This window comes from Camelus dromedarius, unplaced genomic scaffold (assembly GCF_036321535.1).
Source record: "Camelus dromedarius isolate mCamDro1 unplaced genomic scaffold, mCamDro1.pat HAP1_SCAFFOLD_183, whole genome shotgun sequence".
Lineage (NCBI taxonomy): Eukaryota > Metazoa > Chordata > Mammalia > Artiodactyla > Camelidae > Camelus > Camelus dromedarius.
Window position 1 is genome coordinate 1699003 of NW_026989846.1, and position 26368 is coordinate 1725370.

The following is a 26368-nucleotide window of genomic DNA, read 5'->3' on the forward strand; positions in this document are numbered from 1 at the left end:
TGTGTGTGAAAGCCGTCCTTTACCTAGCTTGTTGGGAACACAAAGTTTCTTTTCCTTTTTAAACTCCATTCCTTACATATATATGGGGAGGTGTAAGCTCCAAATCGTTTTACAGTGAAAACTTCAGGAACTTCAAACCGGCACTAGGAAACAGACTGAGAAAGCAGAGAAAAAGTGTCTCCTGCAACCCGTTCCCCCGGTGCTAGATGAACGAACGTCTCTCCACAAGCTCAGTCCTGAGAGATAAGTGTGTGTGAAAGCCGTCCTTCAACTAGCTTGTTGGGAACACAAAGTTTCTTTTCAGTTGCAAACTCAATTCCATACATATATATGGGGAGGTACAAACTCCAACTCGGTTTTACAGTGAAAACTGCAGGAACTTCAAACCGGCACTAGGAAACAGACTGAGAAAGCAGAGAAAATGTGTCTACTGCAACCCGTTCCTTGGTGCAAGATGAACGAACGTCTCTCCACTTGCTCAGTTCTGAGAGATAAGTGTGTGTGAAAGCCGTCCTTCACCTAGCTTGTTGGGAACACAAAGTTTCTTTTCAGTTGCAAACTCCATTCCATACATATATATGGGGAGGTAGAAGCTCCAACTCGGTTTTACAGTGAAAACAGCAGGAACTTCAAACCGGCACTAGGAAACAGACTGAGAAAGCAGAGAAAAAGTGTCTCCTGCAACCCGTTCCCTTGGTGCTAGATAAACGAACGTCTCTCCACTTGCTCAGTTCTGAGAGATAAGTGTGTGTGAAAGCCGTCCTTCACCTAGCTTGTTGGGAACACAAAGTTTCTTTTCAGTTGCAAACTCCATTCCATACATATATATGGGGAGGTACTAGCTCCAACACGGTTTTACAGTGAAAACTGCAGGAACTTCAAACCGGCACTAGGAAACAGACTGAGAAAGCAGAGAAAAAGTGTCTCCTGCATCCCGTTCCCTTGGTGCTATATGAACGAACGTCTCTCCACTTGCTCAGTTCTGAGAGATAAGTGTGTGTGAAAGCCGTTCTTCACCTAGCTTGTTGGGAACACAAAGTTTCTTTTCAGTTGCAAACTCCATTCCATACATATATATGGGGAGGTACTAGCTCCAACTCGGTTTTAGAGTGAAAACTGCAGGAACTTCAAAACGGCACTAGGAAACAGACTGAGAAAGCAGAGAAAAAGTGTCTCCTGCAACCCGTTCCCTTGGTGTTAGATGAACGAACGTCTCTCCACTTGCTCAGTTCCGAGATATAAGTGTGTGTGAAAGCCGTCCTTTACCTAGCTTGTTGGGAACACAAAGTTTCTTTTCAGTTTTAAACTCCATTCCATACATATATATGGGGAGGTACAAGCTCCAACTCGTTTTACAGTGAAAACTGCAGGAACTTCAAACCGGCACTAGGAAACAGACTGACAATGCAGAGAAATAGTGTCTCCTGCATCCCGTTCCCTTGGTGCTAGATGAACGAACGTCTCTCCACTTGCTCAGTTCTGAGAGATAAGTGTGTGTGAAAGCCGTCCTTCACCTAGCTTGTTGGGAACACATAGTTTCTTTTCAGTTGCAAACTCCATTCCATACATATATACGGGGAGGTACAAGTTCCAACTCGGTTTTACAGTGAAAACTTCAGGAACTTCAAACCGGCACTAGGAAACAGACTGAGAAAGCAGAGAAAAAGTGTCTCCTGCAACCCGTTCCCCCGGTGCTAGATGAACGAACGTCTCTCCACAAGCTCAGTCCTGAGAGATAAGTGTGTGTGAAAGCCGTAGTTCAACTAGCTTGTAGGGAACACATAGTTTCTTTTCAGTTGCAAAGTCCATTCCATACATATATATGGGGAGGTAGAAGCTCCAACTCGTTTTTACAGTGAAAACTGCAGGAACTTCAAACCGGCACTAGGAAACAGACTGAGAAAGCAGAGAAAATGTGTGTACTGCAACCCGTTCCTTGGTGCAAGATGAACGAACGTCTCTCCACTTGCTCAGTTCTGAGACATAAGTGTGTGTGAAAGCCGTCCTTCACCTAGCTTGTTGGGAACACAAAGTTTCTTTTCAGTTGCAAACTCCATTCCATACATATATATTGGGAGGTAGAAGCTCCAACTCGGTTTTAGAGTGAAAACTGCAGGAACTTCAAACCGGCACTAGGAAACAGACTGAGAATGCAGAGAGAAAGTGTCTCCTGCAACACGTTCCCCCGGTGCTAGATGAACGAACGTCTCTCCACTTGCTCATTTCTGATAGATAAGTGTGTGTGAAAGCCGTCCTTCACCTAGCTTGTTGGGAATACAAAGTTTCTTTTCAGTTGCAAACTCCATTCCATACATATATATGGGGAGGTACAAGCTCCAACTCGGTTTTACAGTGAAAACTGCAGGAACTTCAAACCGGCAATAGGAAACAGACTGAGAAAGCAGAGAAAAAGTGCCTCCTGCAACCCGTTCCCCCGGTGCTAGATGAACGAACGTCTCTCCACAAGCTCAGTCCTGAGAGATAAGTGTGTGTGAAAGCCGTAGTTCAACTAGCTTGTAGGGAACACAAAGTTTCTTTTCAGTTGCAAAGTCCATTCCATACATATATATGGGGAGGTAGAAGCTCCAACTCGTTTTTACAGTGAAAACTGCAGGAACTTCAAACCGGCACTAGGAAACAGACTGAGAAAGCAGAGAAAATGTGTGTACTGCAACCCGTTCCTTGGTGCAAGATGAACGAACGTCTCTCCACTTGCTCAGTTCTGAGACATAAGTGTGTGTGAAAGCCGTCCTTCACCTAGCTTGTTGGGAACACAAAGTTTCTTTTCAGTTGCAAACTCCATTCCATACATATATATTGGGAGGTAGAAGCTCCAACTCGGTTTTAGAGTGAAAACTGCAGGAACTTCAAACCGGCACTAGGAAACAGACTGAGAATGCAGAGAGAAAGTGTCTCCTGCAACACGTTCCCCCGGTGCTAGATGAACGAACGTCTCTCCACTTGCTCATTTCTGATAGATAAGTGTGTGTGAAAGCCGTCCTTCACCTAGCTTGTTGGGAATACAAAGTTTCTTTTCAGTTGCAAACTCCATTCCATACATATATATGGGGAGGTACAAGCTCCAACTCGGTTTTACAGTGAAAACTGCAGGAACTTCAAACCGGCAATAGGAAACAGACTGAGAAAGCAGAGAAAAAGTGCCTCCTGCAACCCGTTCCCTTGGTGCTAGATGAACGAACGTCTCTCCACTTGCTCAGTTCTGAGAGATAAGTGTGAGGGAAAGCCGTCCTTCACCTAGCTTATTGGGAACACAAAGTTTCTTTTCAGTTGCAAACTCCATTCCATACATATATATGAGGAGGTACTAGCTCCAACTCGGTTTTAGAGTGAAAACTGCAGGAACTTCAAAACGGCACTAGGAAACAGACTGAGAAAGCAGAGAAAAAGAGTCTCCTGCAACCCGTTCCCTTGGTGCTAGATGAACGAACGTCTCTCCACTTGCTCAGTTCCGAGATATAAGTGTGTGTGAAAGCCGTCCTTTACCTAGCTTGTTGGGAACACAAAGTTTCTTTTCCTTTTTAAACTCCATTCCATACATATATATGGGGAGGTACAAGCTCCAACTCGTTTTACAGTGAAAACTGCAGGAACTTCAAACCGGCACTAGGAAACAGACTGAGAATGCAGAGAAATAGTGTCTCCTGCATCCCGTTCCCCTGGTGCTAGATGAACGAACGTCTCTCCACTTGCTAAGTTCTGAGAGATAAGTGTGTGTGAAAGCCGTCCTTCACCTAGCTTGTTGGGAACACATAGTTTCTTTTCAGTTGCAAACTCCATTCCATACATATATATGGGCAGGTACAAGTTCCAACTCGTTTTTACAGTGAAAACTTCAGGAACTTCAAACCGGCACTAGGAAACAGACTGAGAAAGCAGAGAAAAAGTGGCTCCTGCATCCCGTTCCTCTGGTGCTAGATGAACGAACGTCTCTCCACAAGATCAGTCCTGAGAGATAAGTGTGTGTGAAAGCCGTACTTCAACTAGCTTGTTGGGAACACAAAGTTTCTTTTCAGTTGCTAAGTCCATTCCATTCATATATATGGGGAGGTAGAAGCTCCAACTCGTTTTTACAGTGAAAACTGCAGGAACTTCAAACCGGCACTAGGAAACAGACTGAGAAAGCAGATAAAATGTGTCTACTGCAACCCGTTCCTTGGTGCAAGATGAACGAACGTCTCTCCACTTGCTCAGTTCTGAGAGATAAGTGTGTGTGAAAGCCGTCCTTCACCTAGCTTGTTGGGAACACAAAGTTTCTTTTCAGTTGCAAACTCCATTCCATACATATATATGGGGAGGTAGAAGCTCCAACTCGGTTTTACAGTGAAAACAGCAGGAACTTCAAACCGGCACTAGGAAACAGACTGAGAAAACAGAGAAAAAGTGTCTCCTGCAACCCGTTCCCTTGGTGCTAGATAAACGAACGTCTCTCCACTTGCTCAGTTCTGAGAGATAATTGTGTGTGAAAGCCGTCCTTCAACTAGCTTGTTGGGAACACAAAGTTTCTTTTCAGTTGCAAACTCCATTCCATACATATATATGGGGAGGTACAAGCTCCAACACGGTTTTACAGTGAAAACTGCAGGAACTTCAAACCGGCACTAGGAAACAGACTGAGAAAGCAGAGAAAAAGTGTCTCCTGCATCCCGTTCCCTTGGTGCTATATGAACGAACGTCTCGCCACTTGCTCAGTTCCGAGAGATAAGTGTGTGTGAAAGCCGTCCTTCACCTAGCTTGTTGGGAACACAAAGTTTCTTTTCAGTTGCAAACTCCATTCCATACATATATATGGGGAGGTACTAGCTCCAACTCGGTTTTAGAGTGAAAACTGCAGGAACTTCAAACCGGCACTAGGAAACAGACTGAGAAAGCAGAGAAAAAGTGTCTCCTGCAACCCGTTCCCTTGGAGCTAGATGAACGAACGTCTCTCCACTTGCTCAGTTCTGAGAGATAATTGTGTGTGAAAGCCGTCCTTCACCTAGCTTGTTGGGAACACAAAGTTTCTTTTCAGTTGCAAACTCCATTCCATACATATATATGCGGAGGTAGAAGCTCCAACTCGGTTTTACAGTGAAAACTGCAGGAACTTCAAATCGGCACTAGGAAACAGACTGAGAAAGCAGAGAAAAAGTTTCTCCTGCTACCCGTTCCCTTGGTGCTAGATGAACTAACGTCTCTCCACTTGCTCAGTTCCGAGTTAAAAGTGTGTGTGAAAGCCGTCCTTTACCTAGCTTGTTGGGAACACAAAGTTTCTTTTCAGTTTTAAACTCCATTCCATACATATATATGGGGAGTACAAGCTCCAACTCGTTTTACAGTGAAAACAGCAGGAACTTCAAACCGTCACTAGGAAACAGACTGAGAATGCAGAGAAATAGTGTCTCCTGCATCCCGTTCCCTTGGTGCTAGATGAACGAACGTCTATCCACTTGCTCAGTTCTGAGAGATAAGTGTGTGTGAAAGCCGTCCTTCACCAAGCTTGTTGGGAACACATAGTTTCTTTTCAGTTGCAAACACCATTCCATACATATATACGGGGAGGTACAAGTTCCAACTCGGTTTTACAGTGAAAACTGCAGGAACTTCAAACCGGCACTAGGAAACAGACTGAGAAAGCAGAGAAAAAGTGTCTCCTGCAACCCGTTCCCCCGGTGCTAGATGAACGAACGTCTCTCCACAAGCTCAGTCCTGAGAGATAAGTGTGTGTGAAAGCCGTCCTTCAACTAGCTTGTTGGGAACACAAAGTTTCTTTTCAGTTGCAAAGTCCATTCCATACATATATATGGGGAGGTAGAAGCTCCAACTCGTTTTTACAGTGAAAACTGCAGGAACTTCAAACCGGCACTAGGAAACAGACTGAGAAAGCAGAGAAAATGTGTCTACTGCAACCCGTTCCTTGGTGCAAGATGAACGAACGTCTCTCCACTTGCTCAGTTCTGAGACATAAGTGTGTGTGAAAGCCGTCCTTCAACTAGCTTGTTGGGAACACAAAGTTTCTTTTCAGTTGCAAACTCCATTCCATACATATATATGGGGAGGTACTAGCTCCAACTCGGTTTTACAGTGAAAACTGCAGGAACTTCAAACCGGCACTAGGAAACAGACTGAGAAAGCAGAGAAAAAGTGTCTCCTGCAACCCGTTCCCTTGGTGTTAGATGAACGAACGTCTCTCCACTTGCTCAGTTCTGAGAGATAAGTGTGTGTGAAAGCCGTCCTTCACCTAGCTTGTTGGGAACACAAAGTTTCTTTTCAGTTGCAAACTCCATTCCATACATATATATGGGGAGGTACTAGCTCCAACTCGGTTTTACAGTGAAAACTGCAGGAACTTCAAACCGGCACTAGGAAACAGACTGAGAAAGCAGAGAAAAAGTGTCTCCTGCAACCCGTTCCCCCGGTGCTAGATGAACGAACGTCTCTCCACAAGCTCAGTCCTGAGAGATAAGTGTGTGTGAAAGCCGTCCTTCAACTAGCTTGTTGGGAACACAAAGTTTCTTTTCAGTTGCAAAGTCCATTCCATACATATATATGGGGAGGTAGAAGCTCCAACTCGTTTTTACAGTGAAAACTGCAGGAACTTCAAACCGGCACTAGGAAACAGACTGAGAAAGCAGAGAAAATGTGTCTACTGCAACCCGTTCCTTGGTGCAAGATGAACGAACGTCTCTCCACTTGCTCAGTTCTGAGACATAAGTGTGTGTGAAAGCCGTCCTTCAACTAGCTTGTTGGGAACACAAAGTTTCTTTTCAGTTGCAAACTCCATTCCATACATATATATGGGGAGGTACTAGCTCCAACTCGGTTTTAGAGTGAAAACAGCAGGAACTTCAAACCGGCACTAGGAAACAGACTGAGAAAGCAGAGAAAAAGTGTCTCCTGCAACCCGTTCCCTTGGTGTTAGATGAACGAACGTCTCTCCACTTGCTCAGTTCTGAGAGATAAGTGTGTGTGAAAGCCGTACTTCACCTAGCTTGTTGGGAACACAAAGTTTCTTTTCAGTTGCAAACTCCATTCCATACATATATATGGGGAGGTACTAGCTCCAACTCGGTTTTACAGTGAAAACTGCAGGAACTTCAAACAGGCACTAGGAAAAAGTCTGAGAAAGCAGAGAAAAAGTGTCTTCTGCAACCCGTTCCCTTGGTGCTAGATGAACGAACGTCTCTCCAATTGCTCAGTTCTGAGAGATAATTGTGTGTGAAAGCCGTCCTTCAACTAGCTTGTTGGGAACACAAAGTTTCTTTTCAGTTGCAAACTCCATTCCATACATATATATGCGGAGGTAGAAACTCCAACGCTGTTTTACAGTGAAAACTGCAGCAACTTCAAAATGGCACTAGGAAACAGACTGAGAAAGCAGAGAAATATTGTCTCCTGCAACCCGTTCCCTTGGTGCTAGATGAACGAACGTCTCTCCACTTGCTCAGTTCTGAGAGATAAGTGTGTGTGAAAGCCGTCCTTCACCTAGCTTGTTGGGAACACAAAGTTTCTTTTCAGTTGCAAACTCCATTCCATACATATATATGGGGAGGTACAAGCTCCAACTCGTTTTACAGTGAAAACAGCAGGAACTTCAAACCGTCACTAGGAAACAGACTGAGAATGCAGAGAAATAGTGTCTCCTGCATCCCGTTCCCTTGGTGCTAGATGAACGAACGTCTATCCACTTGCTCAGTTCTGAGAGATAAGTGTGTGTGAAAGCCGTCCTTCACCAAGCTTGTTGGGAACACATAGTTTCTTTTCAGTTGCAAACACCATTCCATACATATATACGGGGAGGTACAAGTTCCAACTCGGTTTTACAGTGAAAACTGCAGGAACTTCAAACAGGCACTAGGAAACAGACTGAGAAAGCAGAGAAAAAGTGTCTCCTGCAACCCGTTCCCCCGGTGCTAGATGAACGAACGTCTCTCCACAAGCTCAGTTCTGAGAGATAATTGTGTGTGAAAGCCGTCCTTCAACTAGCTTGTTGGGAACACAAAGTTTCTTTTCAGTTGCAAACTCCATTCCATACATATATATGCGGAGGTAGAAACTCCAACGCTGTTTTACAGTGAAAACTGCAGCAACTTCAAAACGGCACTAGGAAACAGACTGAGAAAGCAGAGAAATATTGTCTCCTGCAACCCGTTCCCTTGGTGCTAGATGAACGAACGTCTCTCCACTTGCTCAGTTCTGAGAGATAAGTGTGTGTGAAAGCCGTCCTTCACCTAGCTTGTTGGGAACACAAAGTTTCTTTTCAGTTGCAAACTCCATTCCATACATATATATGCGGAGGTAGAAGCTCCAACTCGGTTTTACAGTGAAAACTGCAGGAACTTCAAACCGGCACTAGGAAACAGACTGAGAAAGCAGAGAAAAAGTGTCTCATGCAAACCGTTCCCTTGGTGCTAGATGAACGAACGTCTCTCCACTTGCTCAGTTCTGAGAGATAAGTGTGTGTGAAAGCCGTGCTTCACCTAGCTTGTTGGGAACACAAAGTTTCTTTTCAGTTGCAAACTCCATTCCATACATATATATGGGGAGGTACAAGCTCCAACACGGTTTTACAGTGAAAATTGCAGGAACTTCAAACCGGCACTAGGAAACAGACTGAGAAAGCAGAGAAAAAGTGTCTCCTGCATCCCGTTCCCTTGGTGCTATATGAACGAACGTCTCGCCACTTGCTCAGTTCCGAGAGATAAGTGTGTGTGAAATCCGTACTTCACCTAGCTTGTTGGGAACACAAAGTATCTTTTCAGTTGCAAACTCCATTCCATACATATATATGGGGAGGTACTAGCTCCAACTCGGTTTTAGAGTGAAAACTGCAGGAACTTCAAACCGGCACTAGGAAACAGACTGAGAAAGCAGAGAAAAAGTGTCTCCTGCAACCCGTTCCCTTGGAGCTAGATGAACGAACGTCTCTCCACTTGCTCAGTTCTGAGAGATATGTGTGTGTGAAAGCCGTCCTTCACCTAGCTTGTTGGGAACACAAAGTTTCTTTTCAGTTGCAAACTCCATTCCATACATATATATGCGGAGGTAGAAGCTCCAACTCGGTTTTACAGTGAATACTGCAGGAACTTCAAACCGGCACTAGGAAACAGACTGAGAAAGCAGAGAAAAAGTGTCTCCTTCTACCCGTTCCCTTGGTGCTAGATGAACGAACGTCTCTCCACTTGCTCAGTTCCGAGTTATAAGTGTGTGTGAAAGCCGTCCTTTACCTAGCTTGTTGGGAACACAAAGTTTCTTTTCAGTTTTAAACTCCATTCCATACATATATATGGGGAGGTACAAGCTCCAACTCGTTTTACAGTGAAAACAGCAGGAACTTCAAACCGTCACTAGGAAACAGACTGAGAATGCAGAGAAATAGTGTCTCCTGCATCCCGTTCCCTTGGTGCTAGATGAACGAACGTCTATCCACTTGCTCAGTTCTGAGAGATAAGTGTGTGTGAAAGCCGTCCTTCACCAAGCTTGTTGGGAACACATAGTTTCTTTTCAGTTGCAAACACCATTCCATACATATATACGGGGAGGTACAAGTTCCAACTCGGTTTTACAGTGAAAACTGCAGGAACTTCAAACCGGCACTAGGAAACAGACTGAGAAAGCAGAGAAAAAGTGTCTCCTGCTACCCGTTCCCCCGGTGCTAGATGAACGAACGTCTCTCCACAAGCTCAGTCCTGAGAGATAAGTGTGTGTGAAAGCCGTCCTTCAACTAGCTTGTTGGGAACACAAAGTTTCTTTTCAGTTGCAAAGTCCATTCCATACATATATATGGGGAGGTAGAAGCTCCAACTCGTTTTTACAGTGAAAACTGCAGGAACTTCAAACCGGCACTAGGAAACAGACTGAGAAAGCAGAGAAAATGTGTCTACAGCAACCCGTTCCTTGGTGCAAGATGAACGAACGTCTCTCCACTTGCTCAGTTCTGAGACATAAGTGTGTGTGAAAGCCGTCCTTCAACTAGCTTGTTGGGAACACAAAGTTTCTTTTCAGTTGCAAACTCCATTCCATACATATATATGGGGAGGTACTAGCTCCAACTCGGTTTTACAGTGAAAACTGCAGGAACTTCAAACCGGCACTAGGAAACAGACTGAGAAAGCAGAGAAAAAGTGTCTCCTGCAACCCGTTCCCTTGGTGTTAGATGAACGAACGTCTCTCCACTTGCTCAGTTCTGAGAGATAATTGTGTGTGAAAGCCGTCCTTCAACTAGCTTGTTGGGAACACAAAGTTTCTTTTCAGTTGCAAACTCCATTCCATACATATATATGCGGAGGTAGAAACTCCAACGCTGTTTTACATTGAAAACTGCAGGAACTTCAAAACGGCACTAGGAAACAGACTGAGAAAGCAGAGAAATATTGTCTCCTGCAACCCGTTCCCTTGGTGCTAGATGAACGAACGTCTCCCCACTTGCTCAGTTCTGAGAGATAAGTGTGTGTGAAAGCCGTCCTTCACCTAGCTTGTTGGGAACACAAAGTTTCTTTTCAGTTGCAAACTCCATTCCATACATATATATGCGGAGGTAGAAGCTCCAACTCGGTTTTACAGTGAAAACTGCAATAACTTCAAACCGGCACTAGGAAACAGACTGAGAAAGCAGAGAAAAAGTGTCTCATGCAAACCGTTCCCTTGGTGCAAGATGAACGAACGTCTCTCCACTTGCTCAGTTCTGAGAGATAAGTGTGTGTGAAAGCCGTGCTTCACCTAGCTTGTTGGGAACACAAAGTTTCTTTTCAGTTGCAAACTCCATTCCATACATATATATGCGGAGGTAGAAGCTCCAACTCGGTTTTACAGTGAAAACTGCAGGAACTTCAAACCGGCACTAGGAAACAGACTGAGAAAGCAGAGAAAAAGTGTCTCCTGCAACCCGTTCCCTTGGTGCTAGATGAACGAACGTCTCTCCACTTGCTAAGTTCTGAGAGATAATTGTGTGTGAAAGCCGTCCTTCACCTAGCTTGTTGGGAACATAAAGTTCCTTTTCAGTTGCAAACTCCATTCCATACATATATATGGGGAGGTACTAGCTCCAACTCGGTTTTACAGTGAAAACTGCAGGAACGTCAAAACGGCACTAGGAAACAGACAGAGAAAGCAGAGAAAAAGTGTCTCCTGCAACCCGTTCCCTTGGTGCTAGATGAACGAACGTCTCTCCAATTGCTCAGTTCTGAGAGATAAGTGTGTGTGAAAGCCGTCCATCACCTAGCATGTTGGGAACACAAAGTTTCTTTTCAGGTGCAAACTCCATTCCATATATATATATGGGGAGGTACAAGCTCCAACTCGGTTTTACCTTGAAAACTGCAGGAACTTCAAACCGGCAATAGGAAACAGACTGAGAAAGCAGAGAAAAAGTGTCCCCTGCAAACCGTTCCCTTGGTGCTAGATGAACGAACGTCTCTCCACTTGCTCAGTTCTGAGAGATAAGTGTGTGTGAAAGCCGTAATTCAACAAACTTGTTGGGAACAGAAAGTTTCTTTTTAGATGCAAACTCCAATCCATACATATATATGGTGAGGTACAAGCTCCAACACGGTTTTACAGTGAAAACTGCAGGAACTTCAAACCGGCACTAGGAAACAGACTGAGAAAGCAGAGAAAAAGTGTCTCCTGCATCCCGTTCCCTTGGTGCTAGATGAACGAACGTCTCTCCAATTGCTCAGTTCTGAGAGATAATTGTGTGTGAAAGCCGTCCTTCAGCTAGCTTGTTGGGAACACAAAGTTTCTTTTCAGTTGCAAACTCCATTCCATACATATATATGCGGAGGTAGAAGCTCCAACGCTGTTTTACAGTGAAAACTGCAGCAACTTCAAAACGGCACTAGGAAACAGACTGAGAAAGCAGAGAAATATTGTCTCCTGCAACCCGTTCCCTTGGTGCTAGATGAACGAACGTCTCTCCACTTGCTCAGTTCTGAGAGATAAGTGTGTGTGAAAGCCGTCCTTCACCTAGCTTGTTGGGAACACAAAGTTTCTTTTCAGTTGCAAACTCCATTCCATACATATATATGCGGAGGTAGAAGCTCCAACTCGGTTTTACAGTGAAAACTGCAGGAACTTCAAACCGGCACTAGGAAACAGACTGAGAAAGCAGAGAAAAAGTGTCTCCTGCAAACCGTTCCCTTGGTGCTAGATGAACGAACGTCTCTCCACTTGCTCAGTTCTGAGAGATAAGTGTGTGTGAAAGCCGTGCTTCACCTAGCTTGTTGGGAACACATAGTTTCTTTTCAGTTGCAAACTCCATTCCATACATATATATGCGGAGGTAGAAGCTCCAACTCGGTTTTACAGTGAAAACTGCAGGAACTTCAAACCGGCACTAGGAAACAGACTGAGAAAGCAGAGAAAAAGTGTCTCCTGCAACCCGTTCCCTTGGTGCTAGATGAACGAACGTCTCTCCACTTGCTCAGTTCTGAGAGATATGTGTGTGTGAAAGCCGTCATTCACCTAGCTTGTTGGGAACACAAAGTTTCTTTTCAGTTGCAAACTCCATTCCATACATATATATGGGGAGGTACTAGCTCCAACACTGTTTTAGAGTGAAAACTGCAGGAACTTCAAAACGGCACTAGGAAACAGACTGAGAAAGCAGAGAAAAAGTGTCTCCTGCAACCCGTTCCCTTGGTGCTAGATGAACGAACGTCTCTCCAATTGCTCAGTTCTGAGAGATAAGTGTGTGTGAAAGCCGTCCATCACCTAGCATGTTGGGAACACAAAGTTTCTTTTCAGGTGCAAACTCCATTCCATATATATATATGGGGAGGTACAAGCTCCAACTCGGTTTTACCTTGAAAACTGCAGGAACTTCAAACCGGCAATAGGAAACAGACTGAGAAAGCAGAGAAAAAGTGTCCCCTGCAAACCGTTCCCTTGGTGCTAGATGAACGAACGTCTCTCCACTTGCTCAGTTCTGAGAGATAAGTGTGTGTGAAAGCCGTCCTTCTCCTAGCTTGTTGGGAACACAAAGCTTCTTTTCAGTTGCAAACACCATTCCATACATATACATGGGGAGGTACAAGCTCCAACTAGGTTTTACAGTGTAAACTGCAGGAACTTCAAACCGGCACTAGGAAACAGACTGAGAAAGCAGAGAAAAAGTGTCACCTGCAACCCATTCCCTTGGTGCTAGATGAACGAACGTCTCTCCACTTGCTCAGTTCTGAGAGATAAGTGTCTGTGAAAGCCGTCCTTCAACTAGCTTGTTGGGAACACAAAGTTTCTTTTCAGTTGCAAACTCCATTCCATACATATATATGGGAAGGTACTAGCTCCAACTCGGTTTTACAGTGAAAACTGCAGGAACTTCAAACCGGCACTAGGAAACAGACTGAGAAAGCAGAGAAAAAGTGTCTCCTGCAACCCGTTCCCTTGGTGCTAGATGAACGAAATTCTCTCCACTTGCTCAGTTCTGAGAGATAAGTGTGAGGGAAAGCCGTCCTTCACCTAGCTTGTTGGGAACACAAAGTTTCTTTTCAGTTGCAAACTCCATTCCATACATATATATGGGGAGGTACTAGCTCCAACTCGGTTTTACAGTGAAAACTGCAGGAACTTCAAACCGGCACTAGGAAACAGACTGAGAAAGCAGAGAAAAAGTGTCTCCTGCAACCCGTTCCCTTGGTGCTAGATAAACGAACGTCTCTCCACTTGCTCAGTTCTGAGAGAGAAATGTGTGTGAAAGCCGACATTCACCTAGATTGTTGGGAACACAAAGTTACTTTTCAGTTGCAAACTCCATTCCATACATATATATGGGGAGGTACAAGCTCCAACTCGGTTTTACAGTGAAAACTGCAGGAACTTCAAACAGGCACTAGGAAACAGTCTGAGAATGCAGAGAAAAAGTGTCTCCTGCAACCCGTTCCCTTGGTACTAGATGAACGAAATTCTCTCCACTTGCTCAGTTCTGAGAGATAAGTGTGTGTGAAAGCCGTCCTTCACCTAGCTTGTTGGGAACACAAAGTTTCTTTTCAGTTGCAAACTCCATTCCATACATATATATGCGGAGGTAGAAGCTCCAACTCGGTTTTACAGTGAAAACTGCAATAACTTCAAACCGGCACTAGGAAACAGACTGAGAAAGCAGAGAAAAAGTGTCTCATGCAAACCGTTCCCTTGGTGCAAGATGAACGAACGTCTCTCCACTTGCTCAGTTCTGAGAGATAAGTGTGTGTGAAAGCCGTGCTTCACCTAGCTTGTTGGGAACACAAAGTTTCTTTTCAGTTGCAAACTCCATTCCATACATATATATGCGGAGGTAGAAGCTCCAACTCGGTTTTACAGTGAAAACTGCAGGAACTTCAAACCGGCACTAGGAAACAGACTGAGAAAGCAGAGAAAAAGTGTCTCCTGCAACCCGTTCCCTTGGTGCTAGATGAACGAACGTCTCTCCACTTGCTAAGTTCTGAGAGATAATTGTGTGTGAAAGCCGTCCTTCACCTAGCTTGTTGGGAACATAAAGTTCCTTTTCAGTTGCAAACTCCATTCCATACATATATATGGGGAGGTACTAGCTCCAACTCGGTTTTACAGTGAAAACTGCAGGAACGTCAAAACGGCACTAGGAAACAGACAGAGAAAGCAGAGAAAAAGTGTCTCCTGCAACCCGTTCCCTTGGTGCTAGATGAACGAACGTCTCTCCAATTGCTCAGTTCTGAGAGATAAGTGTGTGTGAAAGCCGTCCATCACCTAGCATGTTGGGAACACAAAGTTTCTTTTCAGGTGCAAACTCCATTCCATATATATATATGGGGAGGTACAAGCTCCAACTCGGTTTTACCTTGAAAACTGCAGGAACTTCAAACCGGCAATAGGAAACAGACTGAGAAAGCAGAGAAAAAGTGTCCCCTGCAAACCGTTCCCTTGGTGCTAGATGAACGAACGTCTCTCCACTTGCTCAGTTCTGAGAGATAAGTGTGTGTGAAAGCCGTAATTCAACAAACTTGTTGGGAACAGAAAGTTTCTTTTTAGATGCAAACTCCAATCCATACATATATATGGTGAGGTACAAGCTCCAACACGGTTTTACAGTGAAAACTGCAGGAACTTCAAACCGGCACTAGGAAACAGACTGAGAAAGCAGAGAAAAAGTGTCTCCTGCATCCCGTTCCCTTGGTGCTAGATGAACGAACGTCTCTCCAATTGCTCAGTTCTGAGAGATAATTGTGTGTGAAAGCCGTCCTTCAGCTAGCTTGTTGGGAACACAAAGTTTCTTTTCAGTTGCAAACTCCATTCCATACATATATATGCGGAGGTAGAAGCTCCAACGCTGTTTTACAGTGAAAACTGCAGCAACTTCAAAACGGCACTAGGAAACAGACTGAGAAAGCAGAGAAATATTGTCTCCTGCAACCCGTTCCCTTGGTGCTAGATGAACGAACGTCTCTCCACTTGCTCAGTTCTGAGAGATAAGTGTGTGTGAAAGCCGTCCTTCACCTAGCTTGTTGGGAACACAAAGTTTCTTTTCAGTTGCAAACTCCATTCCATACATATATATGCGGAGGTAGAAGCTCCAACTCGGTTTTACAGTGAAAACTGCAGGAACTTCAAACCGGCACTAGGAAACAGACTGAGAAAGCAGAGAAAAAGTGTCTCCTGCAAACCGTTCCCTTGGTGCTAGATGAACGAACGTCTCTCCACTTGCTCAGTTCTGAGAGATAAGTGTGTGTGAAAGCCGTGCTTCACCTAGCTTGTTGGGAACACATAGTTTCTTTTCAGTTGCAAACTCCATTCCATACATATATATGCGGAGGTAGAAGCTCCAACTCGGTTTTACAGTGAAAACTGCAGGAACTTCAAACCGGCACTAGGAAACAGACTGAGAAAGCAGAGAAAAAGTGTCTCCTGCAACCCGTTCCCTTGGTGCTAGATGAACGAACGTCTCTCCACTTGCTCAGTTCTGAGAGATATGTGTGTGTGAAAGCCGTCATTCACCTAGCTTGTTGGGAACACAAAGTTTCTTTTCAGTTGCAAACTCCATTCCATACATATATATGGGGAGGTACTAGCTCCAACACTGTTTTAGAGTGAAAACTGCAGGAACTTCAAAACGGCACTAGGAAACAGACTGAGAAAGCAGAGAAAAAGTGTCTCCTGCAACCCGTTCCCTTGGTGCTAGATGAACGAACGTCTCTCCAATTGCTCAGTTCTGAGAGATAAGTGTGTGTGAAAGCCGTCCATCACCTAGCATGTTGGGAACACAAAGTTTCTTTTCAGGTGCAAACTCCATTCCATATATATATATGGGGAGGTACAAGCTCCAACTCGGTTTTACCTTGAAAACTGCAGGAACTTCAAACCGGCAATAGGAAACAGACTGAGAAAGCAGAGAAAAAGTGTCCCCTGCAAACCGTTCCCTTGGTGCTAGATGAACGAACGTCTCTCCACTTGCTCAGTTCTGAGAGATAAGTGTGTGTGAAAGCCGTCCTTCTCCTAGCTTGTTGGGAACACAAAGCTTCTTTTCAGTTGCAAACACCATTCCATACATATACATGGGGAGGTACAAGCTCCAACTAGGTTTTACAGTGTAAACTGCAGGAACTTCAAACCGGCACTAGGAAACAGACTGAGAAAGCAGAGAAAAAGTGTCACCTGCAACCCATTCCCTTGGTGCTAGATGAACGAACGTCTCTCCACTTGCTCAGTTCTGAGAGATAAGTGTCTGTGAAAGCCGTCCTTCAACTAGCTTGTTGGGAACACAAAGTTTCTTTTCAGTTGCAAACTCCATTCCATACATATATATGGGAAGGTACTAGCTCCAACTCGGTTTTACAGTGAAAACTGCAGGAACTTCAAACCGGCACTAGGAAACAGACTGAGAAAGCAGAGAAAAAGTGTCTCCTGCAACCCGTTCCCTTGGTGCTAGATGAACGAAATTCTCTCCACTTGCTCAGTTCTGAGAGATAAGTGTGAGGGAAAGCCGTCCTTCACCTAGCTTGTTGGGAACACAAAGTTTCTTTTCAGTTGCAAACTCCATTCCATACATATATATGGGGAGGTACTAGCTCCAACTCGGTTTTACAGTGAAAACTGCAGGAACTTCAAACCGGCACTAGGAAACAGACTGAGAAAGCAGAGAAAAAGTGTCTCCTGCAACCCGTTCCCTTGGTGCTAGATAAACGAACGTCTCTCCACTTGCTCAGTTCTGAGAGAGAAATGTGTGTGAAAGCCGACATTCACCTAGATTGTTGGGAACACAAAGTTACTTTTCAGTTGCAAACTCCATTCCATACATATATATGGGGAGGTACAAGCTCCAACTCGGTTTTACAGTGAAAACTGCAGGAACTTCAAACAGGCACTAGGAAACAGTCTGAGAATGCAGAGAAAAAGTGTCTCCTGCAACCCGTTCCCTTGGTACTAGATGAACGAAATTCTCTCCACTTGCTCAGTTCTGAGAGATAAGTGTGTGTGAAAGCCGTGCTTCACCTAGCTTGTTGGGAACACAAAGTTTCTTTTCAGTTGCAAACTCCATTCCATACATATATATGCGGAGGTAGAAGCTCCAACTCGGTTTTACAGTGAAAACTGCAGGAACTTCAAACAGGCACTAGGAAACAGTCTGATAAAGCAGAGAAAAAGTGTCTCCTGCAACCCGTTCCCTTGGTGCTAGATGAACGAAATTCTCTCCACTTGCTCAGTTCTGAGAGATAAGTGTGAGGGAAAGCCGTCCTTCACCTAGCTTGTTGGGAACACAAAGTTTCTTTTCAGTTGCAAACTCCATTCCATACATATATATGGGGAGGTACTAGCTCCAACTCGGTTTTAGAGTGAAAACTGCAGGAACTACAAACCGGCACTAGGAAACAGACTGAGAAAGCAGAGAAAAAGTGTCTCCTGCAACCCGTTCCCTTGGTGCTAGATGAACGAACGTCTCTCCACTTGCTCAGTTCTGAGAGATAAGTGTGTGTGAAAGCCGTCCTTCACCTAGCTTGTTGGGAACACAAAGTTTCTTTTTAGTTGCAAACTCCATTCCATACATATATATGGTGAGGTACAAGCTCCAAAAGGGTTTTACAGTGAAAACTGCAGAAACTTCAAACCGGCACTAGGAAACAGACTGAGAATGCAGACAAAAAGTATCTCCTGCCACACGTCCCCTTGGTGATAGATGAACGAACGTCTCTCCACTTGCTCAGTTAGGAAAGGAAAGTGTGTGTGAAAGCCGTGCTTCACCTAGCTTGTTGGGAACACAAAGTTTCTTTTCAGTTGCAAACTCAATTCCATACATATATATGGGGAGGTACAAGCTCCAACTCGGTTTTACAGTGAAAACTGCAGGAACTTCAAACAGGCACTAGGAAACAGTCTGAGAAAGCAGAGAAAAAGTGTCTCCTGCAACCCGTTCCCTTGGTACTAGATGAACGAAATTCTCTCCACTTGCTCAGTTCTGAGAGATAAGTGTGAGGGAAAGCCGTCCTTCACCTAGCTTGTTGGGAACACAAAGTTTCTTTTCAGTTTTAAACTCCATTCCATACATATATATGGGGAGGTACAAGCTCCAACACTTTTTACAGTGAAAACTGCAGGAACTTCAAACTGGCACTAGGAAACAGACTGAGAAAGCAGAGAAAAAGTGTCTCCTGTAACCCGTTCCCTTGGTGCTAGATGAACGAACGTCTCTCCACTTGCTCAGTTCTGAGAGATAAGTGTGAGGGAAAGCCGTCCTTCACCTAGCTTGTTGGGAACACAAAGTTTCTTTTCAGTTTTAAACTCCATTCCATACATATATATGGGGAGGTACAAGCTCCAACACTTTTTACAGTGAAAACTGCAGGAACTTCATATTGGCACTAGGAAACAGACTGAGAAACCAGAGAAAAGTGTCTCCTGTAACCCGTTCCCTTGGTTCTAGATGAACGAACGTCTCTCCACTTGCTCAGTTCTGAGAGATAAGTGTGTGTGAAAGCCGTCCTTCACCTAGCTTGTTGGGAACACAAAGTTTCTTTTCAGTTGCAAACTCCATTCCATACATATATATGGGGAGGTAGAAGCTCCAACTCGGTTTTACAGTGAAAACTGCAGGAACTTCAAAACGGCACTAGGAAACAGACTGAGAAAGCAGAGAAAATGTGTCTCCTGCAACCCGTTCCATTGGTGCTAGATGAACGAACGTCTCTCCAATTGCTCAGTTCTGAGAGATAAGTGTGTGTGAAAGCCGTCCATCACCTAGCATGTTGGGAACACAAAGTTTCTTTTCAGGTGCAAACTCCATTCCATACATATATATGGGGAGGTACAAGCTCCAACTCGGTTTTACCTTGAAAACTGCAGGAACTTCAAACCGGCAATAGGAAACAGACTGAGAAAGCAGAGAAAAAGTGTCCCCTGCAAACCGTTCCCTTGGTGCTAGATGAACGAACGTCTCTCCACTTGCTCAGTTCTGAGAGATAAGTGTGTGTGAAAGCCGTCCTTCACCTAGCTTGTTGGGAACACAAAGTTTCTTTTTAGTTGCAAACTCCATTCCATACATATATATGGTGAGGTACAAGCTCCAACAGGGTTTTACAGTGAAAACTGCAGAAACTTCAAACCGGCACTAGGAAACAGACTGAGAATGCAGACAAAAAGTATCTCCTGCCACACGTCCCCTTGGTGATAGATGAACGAACGTCTCTCCACTTGCTCAGTTCGGAAAGGAAAGTGTGTGTGAAAGCCGTGCTTCACCTAGCTTGTTGGGAACACAAAGTTTCTTTTCAGTTGCAAACTCAATTCCATACATATATAAGGGGAGGTACTAGCTCCAACTCGGTTTTACAGTGAAAACTGCAGGAACTTCAAACCGGCACTAGGAAACAGACTGAGAAAGCAGAGAAAAAGTGTCTCCTGCAACCCGTTCCCTTGGTGCTAGATAAACGAACGTCTCTCCACTTGCTCAGTTCTGAGAGAGAAATGTGTGTGAAAGCCGACATTCACCTAGATTGTTGGGAACACAAAGTTACTTTTCAGTTGCAAACTCCATTCCATACATATATATGGGGAGGTACAAGCTCCAACTCGGTTTTACAGTGAAAACTGCAGGAACTTCAAACCGGCACTAGGAAACAGACTGAGAAAGCAGAGAAAAAGTGTCTCCTGCAACCCGTTCCCTTGGTGCTAGATGAACGAAATTCTCTCCACTTGCTCAGTTCTGAGAGATAAGTGTGAGGGAAAGCCGTCCTTCACCTAGCTTGTTGGGAACACAAAGTTTCTTTTCAGTTGCAAACTCCATTCCATACATATATATGGGTATGTACTAGCTCCAACTCGGTTTTAGAGTGAAAACTGCAGGAACTTCAAACCGGCACTAGGAAACAGACTGAGAAAGCAGAGAAAAAGTGTCTCCTGCAACCCGTTCCCTTGGTGCTAGATGAACGAACGTCTCTCCACTTGCTCAGTTCTGAGAGATAAGTGTGTGTGAAAGCCGTCCTTCACCTTGCTTGTTGGGAACACAAAGTTTCTTTTCAGTTTTAAACTCCATTCCATACATATATATGGGGAGGTACAAGCTCCAACACTTTTTACAGTGAAAACTGCAGGAACTTCAAACTGGCACTAGGAAACAGACTGAGAAAGCAGAGAAAAAGTGTCTCCTGTAACCCGTTCCCTTGGTGCTAGATGAACGAACGTCTCTCCACTTGCTCAGTTCTGAGAGATAAGTGTGAGGGAAAGCCGTCCTTCACCTAGCTTGTTGGGAACACAAAGTTTCTTTTCAGTTTTAAACTCCATTCCATACATATATATGGGGAGGTACAAGCTCCAACACTTTTTACAGTGAAAACTGCAGGAACTTCAAACTGGCACTAGGAAACAGACTGAGAAAGCAGAGAAAAAGTGTCTCCTGTAACCCGTTCCCTTGGTGCTAGATGAACGAACGTCTCTCCACTTGCTCAGTTCTGAGAGATAAGTGTGTGTGAAAGCCGTCCTTCACCTAGCTTGTTGGGAACACAAAGTTTCTTTTCAGTTGCAAACTCCATTCCATACATATATATGGGGAGGTAGAAGCTCCAACTCGGTTTTACAGTGAAAACTGCAGGAACTTCAAAACGGCACTAGGAAACAGACTGAGAAAGCAGAGAAAATGTGTCTCCTGCAACCCGTTCCATTGGTGCTAGATGAACGAACGTCTCTCCAATTGCTCAGTTCTGAGAGATAAGTGTGTGTGAAAGCCGTCCATCACCTAGCATGTTGGGAACACAAAGTTTCTTTTCAGGTGCAAACTCCATTCCATACATATATATGGGGAGGTACAAGCTCCAACTCGGTTTTACCTTGAAAACTGCAGGAACTTCAAACCGGCAATAGGAAACAGACTGAGAAAGCAGAGAAAAAGTGTCCCCTGCAAACCGTTCCCTTGGTGCTAGATGAACGAACGTCTCTCCACTTGCTCAGTTCTGAGAGATAAGTGTGTGTGAAAGCCGTCCTTCACCTAGCTTGTTGGGAACACAAAGTTTCTTTTTAGTTGCAAACTCCATTCCATACATATATATGGTGAGGTACAAGCTCCAACAGGGTTTTACAGTGAAAACTGCAGAAACTTCAAACCGGCACTAGGAAACAGACTGAGAATGCAGACAAAAAGTATCTCCTGCCACACGTCCCCTTGGTGATAGATGAACGAACGTCTCTCCACTTGCTCAGTTCGGAAAGGAAAGTGTGTGTGAAAGCCGTGCTTCACCTAGCTTGTTGGGAACACAAAGTTTCTTTTCAGTTGCAAACTCAATTCCATACATATATATGGGGAGGTACTAGCTCCAACTCGGTTTTACAGTGAAAACTGCAGGAACTTCAAACCGGCACTAGGAAACAGACTGAGAAAGCAGAGAAAAAGTGTCTCCTGCAACCCGTTCCCTTGGTGCTAGTTAAACGAACGTCTCTCCACTTGCTCAGTTCTGAGAGAGAAATGTGTGTGAAAGCCGACATTCACCTAGATTGTTGGGAACACAAAGTTACTTTTCAGTTGCAAACTCCATTCCATACATATATATGGGGAGGTACAAGCTCCAACTCGGTTTTACAGTGAAAACTGCAGGAACTTCAAACCGGCACTAGGAAACAGACTGAGAAAGCAGAGAAAAAGTGTCTCCTGCAACCCGTTCCCTTGGTGCTAGATGAACGAAATTCTCTCCACTTGCTCAGTTCTGAGAGATAAGTGTGAGGGAAAGCCGTCCTTCACCTAGCTTGTTGGGAACACAAAGTTTCTTTTCAGTTGCAAACTCCATTCCATACATATATATGGGTATGTACTAGCTCCAACTCGGTTTTAGAGTGAAAACTGCAGGAACTTCAAACCGGCACTAGGAAACAGACTGAGAAAGCAGAGAAAAAGTGTCTCCTGCAACCCGTTCCCTTGGTGCTAGATGAACGAACGTCTCTCCACTTGCTCAGTTCTGAGAGATAAGTGTGTGTGAAAGCCGTCCTTCACCTAGCTTGTTGGGAACACAAAGTTTCTTTTTAGTTGCAAACTCCATTCCATACATATATATGGTGAGGTACAAGCTCCAAAAGGGTTTTACAGTGAAAACTGCAGAAACTTCAAACCGGCACTAGGAAACAGACTGAGAATGCAGACAAAAAGTATCTCCTGCCACACGTCCCCTTGGTGATAGATGAACGAACGTCTCTCCACTTGCTCAGTTAGGAAAGGAAAGTGTGTGTGAAAGCCGTGCTTCAACTAGCTTGTTGGGAACACAAAGTTTCTTTTCAGTTGCAAACTCAATTCCATACATATATATGGGGAGGTACTAGCTCCAACTCGGTTTTACAGTGAAAACTGCAGGAACTTCAAACCGGCACTAGGAAACAGACTGAGAAAGCAGAGAAAAAGTGTCTCCTGCAACCCGTTCCCTTGGTGCTAGATAAACGAACGTCTCTCCACTTGCTCAGTTCTGAGAGAGAAATGTGTGTGAAAGCCGACATTCACCTAGATTGTTGGGAACACAAAGTTACTTTTCAGTTGCAAACTCCATTCCATACATATATATGGGGAGGTACAAGCTCCAACTCGGTTTTACAGTGAAAACTGCAGGAACTTCAAACAGGCACTAGGAAACAGTCTGAGAATGCAGAGAAAAAGTGTCTCCTGCAACCCGTTCCCTTGGTACTAGATGAACGAAATTCTCTCCACTTGCTCAGTTCTGAGAGATAAGTGTGTGTGAAAGCCGTGCTTCACCTAGCTTGTTGGGAACACAAAGTTTCTTTTCAGTTGCAAACTCCATTCCATACATATATATGCGGAGGTAGAAGCTCCAACTCGGTTTTACAGTGAAAACTGCAGGAACTTCAAACAGGCACTAGGAAACAGTCTGAGAAAGCAGAGAAAAAGTGTCTCCTGCAACCCGTTCCCTTGGTGCTAGATGAACGAAATTCTCTCCACTTGCTCAGTTCTGAGAGATAAGTGTGAGGGAAAGCCGTCCTTCACCTAGCTTGTTGGGAACACAAAGTTTCTTTTCAGTTGCAAACTCCATTCCATACATATATATGGGGAGGTACTAGCTCCAACTCGGTTTTAGAGTGAAAACTGCAGGAACTACAAACCGGCACTAGGAAACAGACTGAGAAAGCAGAGAAAAAGTGTCTCCTGCAACCCGTTCCCTTGGTGCTAGATGAACGAACGTCTCTCCACTTGCTCAGTTCTGAGAGATAAGTGTGTGTGAAAGCCGTCCTTCACCTAGCTTGTTGGGAACACAAAGTTTCTTTTTAGTTGCAAACTCCATTCCATACATATATATGGTGAGGTACAAGCTCCAAAAGGGTTTTACAGTGAAAACTGCAGAAACTTCAAACCGGCACTAGGAAACAGACTGAGAATGCAGACAAAAAGTATCTCCTGCCACACGTCCCCTTGGTGATAGATGAACGAACGTCTCTCCACTTGCTCAGTTAGGAAAGGAAAGTGTGTGTGAAAGCCGTGCTTCACCTAGCTTGTTGGGAACACAAAGTTTCTTTTCAGTTGCAAACTCAATTCCATACATATATATGGGGAGGTACAAGCTCCAACTCGGTTTTACAGTGAAAACTGCAGGAACTTCAAACAGGCACTAGGAAACAGACTGAGAAAGCAGAGAAAAAGTGTCTCCTGCAACCCGTTCCCTTGGTACTAGATGAACGAAATTCTCTCCACTTGCTCAGTTCTGAGAGATAAGTGTGAGGGAAAGCCGTCCTTCACCTAGCTTGTTGGGAACACAAAGTTTCTTTTCAGTTTTAAACTCCATTCCATACATATATATGGGGAGGTACAAGCTCCAACACTTTTTACAGTGAAAACTGCAGGAACTTGAAACTGGCACTAGGAAACAGACTGAGAAAGCAGAGAAAAAGTGTCTCCTGTAACCCGTTCCCTTGGTGCTAGATGAACGAACGTCTCTCCACTTGCTCAGTTCTGAGAGATAAGTGTGAGGGAAAGCCGTCCTTCACCTAGCTTGTTGGGAACACAAAGTTTCTTTTCAGTTTTAAACTCCATTCCATACATATATATGGGGAGGTACAAGCTCCAACACTTTTTACAGTGAAAACTGCAGGAACTTCAAACTGGCACTAGGAAACAGACTGAGAAAGCAGAGAAAAAGTGTCTCCTGTAACCCGTTCCCTTGGTGCTAGATGAACGAAAGTCTCTCCACTTGCTCAGTTCTGAGAGATAAATGTGTGTGAAAGCCGTCCTTCACCTAGCTTGTTGGGAACACAAAGTTTCTTTTCAGTTGCAAACTCCATTCCATACATATATATGGGGAGGTAGAAGCTCCAACTCGGTTTTACAGTGAAAACTGCAGGAACTTCAAAACGGCACTAGGAAACAGACTGAGAAAGCAGAGAAAATGTGTCTCCTGCAACCCGTTCCATTGGTGCTAGATGAACGAACGTCTCTCCAATTGCTCAGTTCTGAGAGATAAGTGTGTGTGAAAGCCGTCCATCACCTAGCATGTTGGGAACACAAAGTTTCTTTTCAGTTGCAAACTCCATTCCATACATATATATGGGGAGGTACAAGCTCCAACTCGGTTTTACCTTGAAAACTGCAGGAACTTCAAACCGGCAATAGGAAACAGACTGAGAAAGCAGAGAAAAAGTGTCCCCTGCAAACCGTTCCCTTGGTGCTAGATGAACGAACGTCTCTCCACTTGCTCAGTTCTGAGAGATAAGTGTGTGTGAAAGCCGTCCTTCACCTAGCTTGTTGGGAACACAAAGTTTCTTTTTAGTTGCAAACTCCATTCCATACATATATATGGTGAGGTACAAGCTCCAACAGGGTTTTACAGTGAAAACTGCAGAAACTTCAAACCGGCACTAGGAAACAGACTGAGAATGCAGACAAAAAGTATCTCCTGCCACACGTCCCCTTGGTGATAGATGAACGAAATTCTCTCCACTTGCTCAGTTCTGAGAGATAAGTGTGAGGGAAAGCCGTCCTTCACCTAGCTTGTTGGGAACACAAAGTTTCTTTTCAGTTGCAAACTCCATTCCATACATATATATGGGGAGGTACTAGCTCCAACTCGGTTTTACAGTGAAAACTGCAGGAACTTCAAACCGGCACTAGGAAACAGACTGAGAAAGCAGAGAAAAAGTGTCTCCTGCAACCCGTTCCCTTGGTGCTAGATGAACGAACGTCTCTCCACTTGCTCAGTTCTGAGAGATAAGTGTGTGTGAAAGCCGTCCTTCACCTAGCTTGTTGGGAACACAAAGTTTCTTTTTAGTTGCAAACTCCATTCCATACATATATATGGTGAGGAACAATCTCCAACAGGATTTTACAGTGAAAACTGCAGAAACTTCAAACCGGCACTAGGAAACAGACTGAGAATGCAGACAAAAAGTATCTCCTGCCACACGTCCCCTTGGTGATAGATGAACGAACGTCTCTCCACTTGCTCAGTTCGGAAAGGAATGTGTGTGTGAAAGCCGTGCTTCACCTAGCTTGTTGGGAACACAAAGTTTCTTTTCAGTTTTAAACTCCATTCCATACATATATAAGGGGAGGTACAAGCTCCAACACTTTTTACAGTGAAAACTGCAGGAACTTCAAACTGGCACTAGGAAACAGACTGAGAAAGCAGAGAAAAAGTGTCTCCTGCAACCCGTTCCCTTGGTGCTAGATGAACGAACGTCTCTCCACTTGCTCAGTTCTGAGAGATAAGTGTGTGTGAAAGCCGTCCTTCACCTAGCTTGTTGGGAACACAAAGTTTCTTTTCAGTTGCAAACTGTATTCCATACATATATATGGGGAGGTAGAAGCTCCAACTCGGTTTTACAGTGAAAACTGCAGGAACTTCAAACCGGCACTAGGAAACAGACTGAGAAAGAAGAGAAAAAGTGTCTCCTGCAACCCGTTCCCTTGGTGCTATATGACCGAACGTCTCTCCAATTGCTCAGTTCTGAGAGA